Raw genomic sequence first — 12,322 nt, 5'->3', positions numbered from 1 at the left:
TGATTCCATTCATACAATGTAAGATAATGTAATTATGGTACAGTTCCAAAACACCATCTGCTTTTAAGAGGTTGAGAATGCGAGCAAGCTTTAAAAAAATAAATAAAATATCCTCTCCAGTAATGTGGGGGAGACCTGAGCACGAAGCAGACATTTATAGAATGATTTATTAAATGAGAAGCCACCCTTGGCATTCAGAAATCGGACTGCACATCTGCTGAAAACAGGGAACATCCATGTTCTGCATTTCTATGTTCCATTGATAACAATAAAATTCTCACTCATTAAAGTTACAGGGAAATGTGTTTTATTTTAGAATATGGATAAGCTTATTGTTTGGCTTTTCTATTGAAACAGCATGCTAAAAGCTGGATTAAATTACTAACGGATAAATGTGCTCATCAGTCAGTGTCAGACCACATGCAGAGTCGGGATGCCCTCATGGTGGCCATTCGCTTGCCTTGCGCAATGTGGAGTGCATTTTACTAATGCCCCAGTAGGTCAGGACTATTTGCTATTGCGTTTAAACTGCAGATACCGCATAATAAAATACAGTTAAATGTGTTACTTATGGTGCCCATACACGGTACAATTTTTTAATGTCTTCTTCTATTGGAGAAATTAGATCAATTATTCCATTCGGTCAAATCATTTTTAAAATTCTTCTCAAGGTGCCATTCACAAACCTTTGATTTTTCCAAAAATCTGAAAAAAACAATTGAATATGAAGAAAAAGTTGGTTTATCTAATAGTATTTTCTTATACAACTTAACATACACTATGCAATTTCCCAAACAATCACCCAGATTTTCCAACATGTCCGATTAGATTTTTATTAAAAAAATAGAATAATCATTTTTCTTGATTGAAAAAAAAAGATTCTTGTCAATTTTCACTCTATTTGATCGTTTTGATAGTTTCCTTTTATATAAATGTATTGACTAACCAGCAAGCTCATGGTGAACCAGAACTCATTAGAATGTGTAAGGGATTACAATGGTCCTAAAAGCCCCCTTACTAAAATGCTAAGAAAAACAAAAGTTTGCTTTCTTAAAACAGAAAGAATTTGCGATAATTCAGGTTGGAGTGAGCTCGAGATGTCTCCCAGGCACCACTGCTGAATATATGCAAATTAACCATTGTACCCTTATAAGCTATACACACCTCCAGAACCGCTGGAATGCAATGATGTGCCAGTTTGTTAATTTGTACAGAGCCAGAATAATCCAACATGCATACAGACTGTTTTGGATTGTTTGATCCTTATCAGTGCATGGCATGGAATAAGTACAGACTAACCAGCAAGCTCATGGCGAACCAGAACTCATTGGAGTGTGTAAGGGACTACAATGGTCCAATGTATAAATTGTACAATGTACAATGGTATAAATGTACAATGTACAATGTACATTGTACAATGGTACAATGGTATAAATGTATTGTGATCCTTTTCTTTTTATTATGTATAGTAAAAAATGTTTTAACACTTACTAATGACATGTGACTTTTTTGAGCATTGTGATATCAATATACAACCCCCAAAAAATCCCACAGAACTCTTATTCTTAAAATGTGCTCAAATTGGGAGGAGGGGCATTAATATCTCACTTTCTCTAAAAATACTAGTGCATATCCCCACTTGGTCTGATTGGAAAGTCAAAGTCAGTAGCTTTACTGTGAACAAATTGGCATATAAATATGTGGTGGACCAATGCAAGTCCCATACAGAATTGTTTCAGTGTTCCAGATTATCAAAAATCCCACCTAGAATCCAGTGCCATTAACCTTCCAAATGCAGAACATTTAGCCCTGAATTGCCAAACTACCCTTAAACTAAATGGTGCTTGTTCAATTGTCCCTACAAAACTGGCCCCCGAGTGCGTATAGTGTTTAATGTCTATGTGCGTACAAACTTTGCTGGCGATGGCCCTGCCCATTGGATTGTGGATGAGTATGCAATAGTGTTGTTGCATTTGTGCAGAGACGCCTTTACCTGCTGGCACTACAAGCAGGTGCATGGAGCGGCATGAAGGGAGGGGGCGCGCTGCTGCGGAGGGGGGTTAGACTGCGTGCGGCTGATCGGCGCTATTAAAATCAGCTGCAGTGGATTGTCGTCGATCGTGGTTTATTTACACCACGTAATGCTCTGCCGCTTCTATGCCCCCCCCCCCCCCCGCCCAGGCCCAGCCCCAGCCAATAGACTTGGTGGAAAGTATCGGTGGAGAGTCCCGCCCACTCCACCTCCTCCAAATCGCCTTGCCCGCCCACGCCCCTCTCCCTAGCAGCAGCCGCAGTTTGTTTTCTGCGTGCGTGCGTGCGTCGCCGCCCCCCGCCTGAAGGCAGCGTGACTCTCTTGGCTGGCGCCGCATGCCTGAGGGGACAGGGAGATTGCACTACTGTATGTCTGTGCCCCCTGCTGAGCCCCCCCTTGGCCGGCCTTGCATGTGTTCCGCTCTCTCTCCCCCCCCCCTCCCGGACCCCCCTAAATAAGTGGCTGCATTAATTCAGGAGTGCAGTGCTAACCCTAAGGCAGCCTAGTAAGGTAAGCCTCCTGCCTGCACATCTTCCTACAGAAATTACAGTTTGTGGATTATGACTTAATTAAGTAGCAGAAGAACTGGAAATTGGTATCTGCCATTGATGTGTTGGGGACATGTAATCTACATTTGATGTGTGGGGGATGTAATCTGCGTTTGATGTGTGGGGAATGTGGTACCTGCGTTTGATGTGCGGGGGACGTGGTATCTGCGTTTGATGTGCGGGGGGACGTGGTAACTGCGTTTGATGTGCGAGGGGACGTGGTAACTGTGTTTGATGTGCGGGGGACGTGGTATCTGCAGTTGATGTGCAGGTGGACGTGGTAACTGCGTTTGATGTGCGAGGGGACGTGGTAACTGCGTTTGATGTGCGGGGGACGTGTTGTCTGCGTTTGATTTGCGGGGGATGTGGTATCTGAGTTTGATGTGCGGGGGGACGTGGTAATTGCGTTTGATGTGCGGGGGGATGTGGTACCTGCGTTTGATGTGTGGGGGGAGGTGGTAACTGCGTTTGATGTGCGGGAGACATGGTAACTGCGTTTGATGTGCGGGGGACATGGTATCTGCATTTGATGTGCGGGGGAAATGGTATCTGCGTTTGATGTGCGGGGGACATGGTATCTGCGTTTGATGTGCGGGGGAAATGGTATCTGCGTTTGATGTGCGGGGGAAATGGTATCTGCGTTTGATGTGCGAGGGGCATGGTAACTGCGTTTGATGTGCGGGGGACATGGTAACTGCTCATGGTGATGAAGAAAGGAAATGCGTGCACCTTCCGTCTTGTAACATCCGTGTTTATTGCAGCAGTAGAAAAAAACATCACGTAGGACTCTGTGTAGCAGTTAAATAGTTAACATACCGGTATGTGGAGCAATGATGGTGAAGGAGGTGGGCGGCGGGTGTGGATGGCGGGGAGCGACGGCCGTTTCGTGTCACGGAGACACTTGGTCATGCTACGTAGCGTGGAACGTAGCGTGACCAAGTGTCTCCGTGACACGAAATATAATTTTCCTATGTGACAACAGTGAGAAAACAGATAAATATAATACATGCATATTGGTGGGGAAGCCACCCAAAAATAGTAAAATAACTAAAATCAGTTTAAAAAGGACAGCTATAGTTGGCTTACCTTCCTGGAGATCTCAAAATAGCCAATATGACTCAGTGTTCTTTTCAAGTTTATTGCACACAGTAGGGTCAGATAATGCATTTCTGGGGCATTTCCTGCTTCCTCAGGTCAATAGTTGCTACCAAAAATGTACCTATAGCCAGAGATCAGACAGACTTGAGCAACTCAATGATTTTTAAAATGTTTTTAAATGTTTTATTATTTTTGGGCACCTCCACCAACCAATATCTATATTTACACCTCTTTTGGGAGGTTGTATGCTTTTAGAGTAGTTTTTATTAACCACTTGAGGACCCACCCTTTACCCCCCCTTAAGGACCAGCACTGTTTGTTGTGATCTGTGCTGGGTGGGCTCTGCAGCCCCCAGCACAGATCAGGGTGCACGCAGAGTGATCAGATCGCCCCTCTTTTTTCCCCCCTATGGGGATGATGTGCAGGGGGGGGGGGGTCTGATCGCTCCTGCCTGCAGGCATGTTGCGGGGGGGCACCTCAAAGCCCCCCTCCGCAGCGACATTCTCCACCTCCCTCTCCTACCTTTCCCCCCCGGTGATCCGGGCTGCACAGGACGCTATCCGTCCTGTGCAGCCAGTGACAGGACATCCCCTGTCACATGGCGGCGATCCCCGGCTGCTGATTGGCCGGGGATCGCCGATCTGCCTTACGGCGCTGCTGCGCAGCAGCGCCGTACAATGTAAACAAAGCGGATTATTTCCGCTTGTGTTTACATTTAGCCTGCGAGCCGCCATCGGCGGCCCGCAGGCTATTCACAGAGCCCCCCGCCGTGAATTGACAGGAAGCAGCCGCTCGCGCGAGCGGCTGCTTCCTGATTAATCAGCCTGCAGCTGGCGACGCAGAACTGCGTCGCTGGTCCTGCAGCTGCCACTTTGCCGACGCACGGTATAAGCGTGCGGTCGGCAAGTGGTTAAGGATCTATCTAACTACTGGGAGTGTGACCTTCTGAGAACCCTCATACCCATACTGGGGTGGGAAATCCTATATAAGTCTTATTGGTAGTTGCATAAGTCTTGCAACCAGACATTTTGAGTGATTCCACACTTCTTATACATTTTAGTGTTTAGTGTTTTGACTTATTGCACTATTGCTGTGCCTGTGTTTTCTTAGTCCAGGGATACCTTAGCTCCTAGGTTCTCAACATGTGGTACGCGTACCCCAGGGGGTACTTCTGATGGTTCCAGGGGGTACTCAGGCTTGATATACTTTACCAAGAATAACACATTTTAGAGTTTTTGAAAATACTAAATCCTATATAAACAGCACCAAATTAGTATTTTAGCTAATTAAAAGCAATAGAAAATGCTTGGAAATTGTTTAGAACCAATTATCATGTACTACAATTAAATATATATTTGTTAAGGGGTACTTGTGATAATGTTTTCAATGCTAGGGGGTACTTGGTGAGTACAGGGTTTTATAAGGGGTACATACCAATAAAATGTTGAGAAACACTGCCTTAGCTCACACTCCTCCAGTATAGAATATATGCTCACACCAAACACACATGTACACACAAGGGCACAGTACTACAAAAGTTGTTTAAGGATGAAGAACATACATGATCTAATACACCTGCCAGTACATATTATAAATGTATTCTGTTAGGGGGAAAAGATTGTGTCAAGTTTCATTTAATTGTGGTTGTGCCATTGCTTTCAGCCAGCTGTAGTGAGAACTTTTTGTAACAAGATTATTACACAAGCAATGGCTATAGGCTCTTGTCCTTTAATAGCAGTAGGTCCTAATAAAACTAGGCCAGGATATCTGGGCCAGTTATATGCAATAAATTTACATTGCTAACAAAATTGATAATTTTTATCCTCATATATAATCATCACATCATTTTCAATTCCATCTGTCCTATAGTCACACACCTCTATGTGCTTCTAAAAATGAAAAAAAGCATTACTGTCATCAGGAACAGTGCCAAGATGTTCAGACATTGCACAGTCAAACCAAACAAGACTTGAACTTGCACTTGTATGAGCTCTTTACTCTGGTGTACTCTTTAACTGAAAGATTATTCACTCCCTTTAAGCCCAATAAACTTGTTGTTCCACATCTGCCGTATCTGTGTTAAGTTCCATGGGGATGTGTTAGATAACAAAGTGCTGAAAAGTCCCATATGTTTCCTCCTTGCAGCGCACCAGCATAAATGTATATTGTACTGAGCTGTCATTTAAATATGTTGCAATGATCTCCTAATGATATCAGCAATAGTAGGAGGTCTGTGTGACATATTTCTTCGCCAGAGGCATGCAGAAACAGCCATGGATTTCAAGTAAAAAAAAAAAAATACAGAAAAAGTTTTATACTCATTGGGCTTGATTCACTAACCGGCGCTAAGCCGGTTAGTGTGCCTTATCTGAGGCTAGTGCGCCTTATCTGAGGTTAGTGTGCCTTATCTGAGGTTAGTGTGCCTTATCTGAGTTAGTGTGCCTTATCTGAACTGAGTGCCTCTAAGTAGCTTTGTGCACACTAAAAGATGCACAAAGCTACATCGTGCACTGCACGATAACATCGCACCCGCTATACTGTGTACATGATGTACATCAGTGCTATCGTCGCATCATATACAGTATAGCGGGTGAACGCTATTGTCGCACCGCGCGCAAAGATTGACGCATTACGCTGTGCGCGGTGCAATGCGCAATGTAGCTTTGTGCATCTTGTAGTGTGCACAAAGCTACTTAAGGGGCACTAAGTTCAGATAAGGCACACTAACCTCAGATAAGGCACACTAACTCAGATAAGGCACACAAACCTCAGATAAGGTTAGCACTGTAGTTTGTGCCCACTAAGTGATAAGGCACACTAACCGGCTTAGTGCCGGTTAGTGAATCAAGGCCATTGTCTGTAATAATACAAATGTAAAAAGGAATAGAGGTAGTCTACTCATCAATCTCTTTCTCATCTCCCAGGTCCTGTTTGTCCATTGTGATCGATGGAATTCTCCATCCTCCATTTTTAAAAATGTTGGTGACTCCATAACAACATCAGCACGTCTCCTAACCTGTAATATTGCCCGTTTGAGCCCTAGAAAAACATGGACATTACCTTTCACATCAGTTGTCCTTTCAGTTATAACCGTCAGCAACTGATATAATGGAAAGGGCCCTAAGGTTTTCTGTTCTGAGTAGATCTAGTCAGAACTGGAAGGAATCTTTGTTAGAAGAAAATGGTGAGCTTCTGAAAGGATTTGACAGCGAGGTAAGTATGTAATAATTATTTGCATGTACATCATGTGTTTATTTTAAACTAGCAGACCTAAGCCCGTTAACATAAAGGGCTGTAGGCCTCACTTACAACCATCCTCCTTTCCCTCCCAGTGACCACCGTTGCATGTAAGCGTGCATGCGCGCGCGTGGCCAGCGCACACCGCACACGCCTGCCCCCAAGGCACCGTCCTCTTCCAGTCCCAACATCCGCCACGTGCTACACATGTGCAGTAGCGCAAAATCACGGACACAGGGACAGGAGGGGACGCAGAGACACAGGGGTTTTATAATATAGGATAATTTTACTTGGTGCAGGTTCCCTTTAAGTCATCAATGCATTTTTCATATGAAGTTAGGTCTTTCTATACTTTGGATAATGATGGTTTAGGGAGAAGTTAAAGACTTTAATTCTTTCAGGTTGTCATTGTTATCTATAGCATAATGCTGGGAATACACGGTTCGTTTTGTAGCTGATTAGATGGTTTGATAGATCATTTCCGACATGTACGATCTCACTTTCGATTCTTTTGCCGCTCGATTTCTGATAGAAGTGAATGGAAAAAGATAAAAACGAGAGGAAGATAAGAATCGAGAGCTGAAATTGAGCGGCAAAAATGATTGAGAGCAGAAACGCACGGCAGAAATGAACCGTGTATTCCCAGCATAAGGCAAAACATGGGGACACTTACAGACCTGATTGTTTTGTCCAAGAAGATGGATAGGTCATGGCATCTACCTTTCATAATACAAGGTGGTGCATATAAAACTGGCCTCAGCTGCCTGCCACTAGCATGTGAGTATATAGGCAGGGAGCGAGTAACCTACAGGCAGGGTAGGGCTGACCAGCATCTGCCTATATACAATATTCAATGGTCAAGTATACCCAAGCAAAGTGTCTGTATAGCGCTTATTACAGTGTTGCCCTAATGATGGAACTTGATCTTTATGGGCAATACTAATAGTGTGTTTGTACACACATTTAGGGCCCTTTTCCACCTGCAATCGCTAGCGTTCACGCTGAACGCTAGCGATTGCTGAATCGCAAAACCGGCGATTCCCCCGACGTTTGCGGCCGCGATTTTGCTATGCTATGCACTGCATAGCAAAATCGCGGCAATTATCGCTCCGCCGCGCGTTCGCGTTCCCGACAAAAGCGAATCGCGGTAGTGGAAATGACATACCGCGATTCCTATGTTAAAAAGCAAACCGTAGCGATTGTAAAATCGCTAGCGGTTTGCGGTTTTGCGATTCAGCCAGCGCAAACGCGCTGGTGGAAAAGGGCCCTTAGTGAGACACAGATAGACTTTTTATAAATATATTACATTCCTGTGTCTGTTGATCTGAAACTGTATCATTATACAGTATTTCCAGTTGCCGTGTATTTTCTTTGCACATCTACAGTATATTCAATCTTGACTTTAATTTCAGACCATTTATCATTCAACTCATCAGAGCTGAGATAGATAAGCTATTAAAGGGAAGGTTCAAGCAAAAAAAAAAAAAATGAGTTTTACTTACCTGGGGCTTCTACAAGCCCCATGTAGCCATCCTGTGCCCTTGTAGTCACTCACTGCTGCTCCAGTCCCCCGCTGGCAGCTTTCTGACCTCGGAGGTCAGGGCCCCATTGCATACATTTTTACGCATTCCAGCTAGCGCAGGAACAAAAATTTACGCGTTGCACCACTAACGCGTAAAAATGTATGCGTTAATGTTCCTGCACTAGCGGGAATGTGTAAAAATGTACGCAATTCGGCCCTGACCTCCGAGGTCAGAAAGCTCCCAGCGGGGGACTGGAGCAGCAGTGAGTGACTACGAGGGCACAGGATGGCTGCATGGGGCTGGTAGAAGCCCCAGGTAAGTGAAACTCATTTTTTTTTTTTGCTTGGACCTTCCCTTTAAAGGGAAGGTCCAAGCAAAAAAAAAAAAAATGAGTTTCACTTACCTGGGGCTTCTACCAGCCCCATGTAGCCATCCTGTGCCCTCGTAGTCACTCACTGCTGCTCCAGTCCCCCGCTGGCAGCTTTCTGACCTCGGAGGTCAGGGCCGCATTGCATACATTTTTACGCATTCCAGCTAGTGCAGGAACAAAAATGTATGCGTTGCACCACTAACGCGTAAAAATGTATATGTTGATGTTCCTGCACTAGCGGGAATGCGTAAAAATGTACGCAATGCGGCCCTGACCTCCGAGGTCAGAAAGCTGCCAGCGGGGGACTGGAGCAGCAGTGAGTGACTATGAGGGCACAGGATGGCTACATGGGGCTGGTAGAAGCCCCAGGTAAGTTAAACTCATTTTTTTTTTTTGCTTGGACCTTCCCTTTAAGGAAGCGTGAACAACACAATTAGAGGTGTGATTTCACTGACATGCAATCTGAATGGAAGTTGAACAGAAAATAACTTAATACGTTCAACACAACTTACCATTCTTCAGAATATCAAATAATGTATACTGTAAAAACACTTTCCTGCTGCCTGTGAGATGAAGTAAGTTAGGGCTGGTTCAGACGGACGGTTGCAGAGCAATTACCAAGAGCGTTCGGGGCTTGGCGTTAAATGCTCCCATTCAACTGAATGGGAGCATTTGTACCGAGCTTTCATGCGTGTTTGCATGAACGCGGCGTTTGGGTCCCGATTTTCCCTGGCGTTCAAGGAGCCTCTGGAAGCTACATGTAGCTTCCAGGGGCAGTTAACCGCGACGGGTAATGTCCCCCTAGGGGAAGAATAAAACGTGACCGCATCCGAACGCAACGCGAACGCTGCTGAAAGCCCGAACGCATTGCCGCCGCGACACCAATGAACACGACGCCTCCAAACGTCCGTCTGAACCAGCCCTTACTTAGGGCTTAATTATACTGTATATATACAGTTTATATTCCTGAAAAACCCATGCAGGAAAACATGTATCAGGAAAACATTATATATATATATATATATATATATATATATATATATATATATATATATATATATTAACAGTACTGTGCAAAAGTTTTAAGCAGATGTGAATAACTGCTGTAAACAATGAATGCTTTCAAAAATTGAAGTGTTAATGATTTATTTTCATCAATCAACAACATGCAGTGAATGAACAAAAGAGAAATCTACATCAAGTCATTGTTTGGTGAATATTGAAGACCACTTCTGGCCAGACTTCTCTGGACAGTAAATGGATGTATCTGGGTCCCACTGGTTTCTGACATTTCTTAGCTGATGACACTGCTGGACATCTTCCAATTCCAAAGAGTAATAAGCTTGATGTGTCTTTCATCTGCTGCACTAAGTTTCGTTGGCCGATCACTGCTTCTACAATCTTTGTGCTTCTTCAAAAGAGCTTGAACAGCACATCTTGAAATCCCAGTCTGCTGTGAAATCTTTGTCTGGGAGAGACCTTGCTGATGCAGTATTGATTTGATTTCGATTTTACTGTTGTTCGCTCGCTATGCATTTTGTAAATTGATAACAATAAACAATCATTATTTATATTTCTGAAATCACTCTTTGCTTACAGCATTGTTTGACACCTGCCTAAAACTATTGCAACAGTAATATGTAATATATATATATATATATATATATATACTGTATATATAGTATACGGTATAATCTGCTTGATAACAAAAATAGATAATCACGTGGCAGCATCTAGACATGGTGAAGACAAGTTGCTGAAGTTACTGGCATTTAAACAGAGAATAAAAAATAGGAAGAAAGGGTATTTAATGTGTGCCTGTAATCATATTAAACATTTTTTAGATACTTACAGCAGTAAGCAACATATTGTCAAATATGTTGCTTGTGGCCACGCTCCTCTCCATATATGAGAGACAGGCTGTGCATGCGCAGTAGTAATCAAAATAGGTGCCACTCCTATTAGCTAAGAACAGAGGTTATAGTTTGCACTAGCTCACCAAAATTGAACAGTACCAGATTGGTCTGATGAGTCTTGATGTTAGCTGTGATATTCAAAGGGTAGAGACAACATTTTTAGTCAACAACATGAAAGCAAAGTCCAATCCAATATTAGCAAGGTGTACCGGTGAGGACTCACAAAAAATTTAATACATGGTATTGTAAGCATTAAATATTTTTTTGAATCACGAGTAAAATGTCAAGCGAAATTATGTGAAACCTTTTATGTTCCTAACTGATAAATACTATTTTTACACCTAGTATTAACCACCAAAAGACCACTCCACAGCAAGTGTCGTGGACGCGGCGGCAGCCCCAGGACTGCCTAAAGCCGATCGGCATGCAGTCCTAGGTGCGGAGTTTGCAGGGGATCGCGCTTGCCGATGCACGCACAACCCTGCTGGAATAACAGAGCTCCGCTCCGCCATCAGTCTCCTAGCAGCGATCGAAACCACCATCTATTCACTTAGTACAGCACTGCGATCTACGGCAGCGATGTACTGGGGACAGCCGTGTGACACGGCTGTCCCCCTGGGAGACACTGCAGTAATCGGTTGTCATAGGCTGATGCCTATGACAGCTGATCACGGTGATTGGCTGGCAAGCTAGAGAAATAAATATTAAAAAAGGTCAAATTTAATAAAAAAAATAATAACAAATATTTATAACAAAAAAATAAACATTGGGGGAGCGATCAGACCCCACCAACAGAGAGCTCTGTTGGTGGGGAGAAAAGGGGTGGATCACTTGTATGCTGAGTTGTGCCACCCTGCAGCAAGGCCTTAAAGAGAAACTCCGACCAAGAATTGAACTTTATCCCAATCAGTAGCTGATACCCCCTTTTACATGAGAAATCTATTCCTTTTCACAAACAGACCATCAGGGGGCGCTGTATGGCTGATATTGTGGTGAAACCCCTCCCACAAAGAAATTCTGAGTACGTACTCTTGGCAGTTTCCTGTCTGTGAATCTTGCTGCATTGTGGGAAATGGCTGTTTACAGCTGTTTCCAACTGCCAAAAAACATGCAGCAGCTACATCATCTGCCAACAGTAAAAATGTCACCATGTAATAAATGTCAGAATGTAAATCAGGGATTTAAAAGATTTTACAATGGGCAAACACTGACTAAATCATTTATAAAGCCCTTAATTAATAGCACTACACCACATATATGCAAAAATACAAAATGTTTATTAACCACTTGAGGACCCACCCTTTACCCCCCCTTAAGGACCAGCGCTGTTATTTGTGATCTGTGCTGGGTGGGCTCTACGGCCCCCAGCACAGATCAGGGTGCATCCAGAGCGATCAGATCGCCCCCCTTTTTCCCCCACTATGGGGATGATGTGCTGGGGGGGTCTGATCGCTCCTGCCTGCCGGTGTTGCGGGGGGGGGGCACCTCAAAGCCCCCCTCCGCGGCGAAATCCCCCCCCTCCCTCTCCTACCTGGCCCCCCTGGTGTTCCGGGCTGCACAGGACGCTATCCGTCCTGTGCAGCCAGTGACAGGACGTC

General features: G+C 44.0%; 1 long non-coding RNA gene across 1 annotated transcript; it reads right to left on the bottom strand.

Moving 5' to 3' along the window:
- Positions 1 to 483: 483 nt before the first annotated feature.
- Positions 484 to 10,846, bottom strand: LOC137544278 (uncharacterized). Its single transcript, XR_011025807.1, has 3 exons — positions 10,661 to 10,846; positions 3,667 to 3,799; positions 484 to 705 (listed from the first exon to the last, which is right to left on the bottom strand). It is a non-coding gene; the product is annotated as an uncharacterized lncRNA (long non-coding RNA).
- Positions 10,847 to 12,322: the final 1,476 nt, after the last annotated feature.

This window comes from Hyperolius riggenbachi, chromosome 2, assembly GCF_040937935.1.
Source record: "Hyperolius riggenbachi isolate aHypRig1 chromosome 2, aHypRig1.pri, whole genome shotgun sequence".
NCBI lineage: Eukaryota > Metazoa > Chordata > Amphibia > Anura > Hyperoliidae > Hyperolius > Hyperolius riggenbachi.
This window is presented reverse-complemented; position numbering and strand designations above follow the sequence as displayed.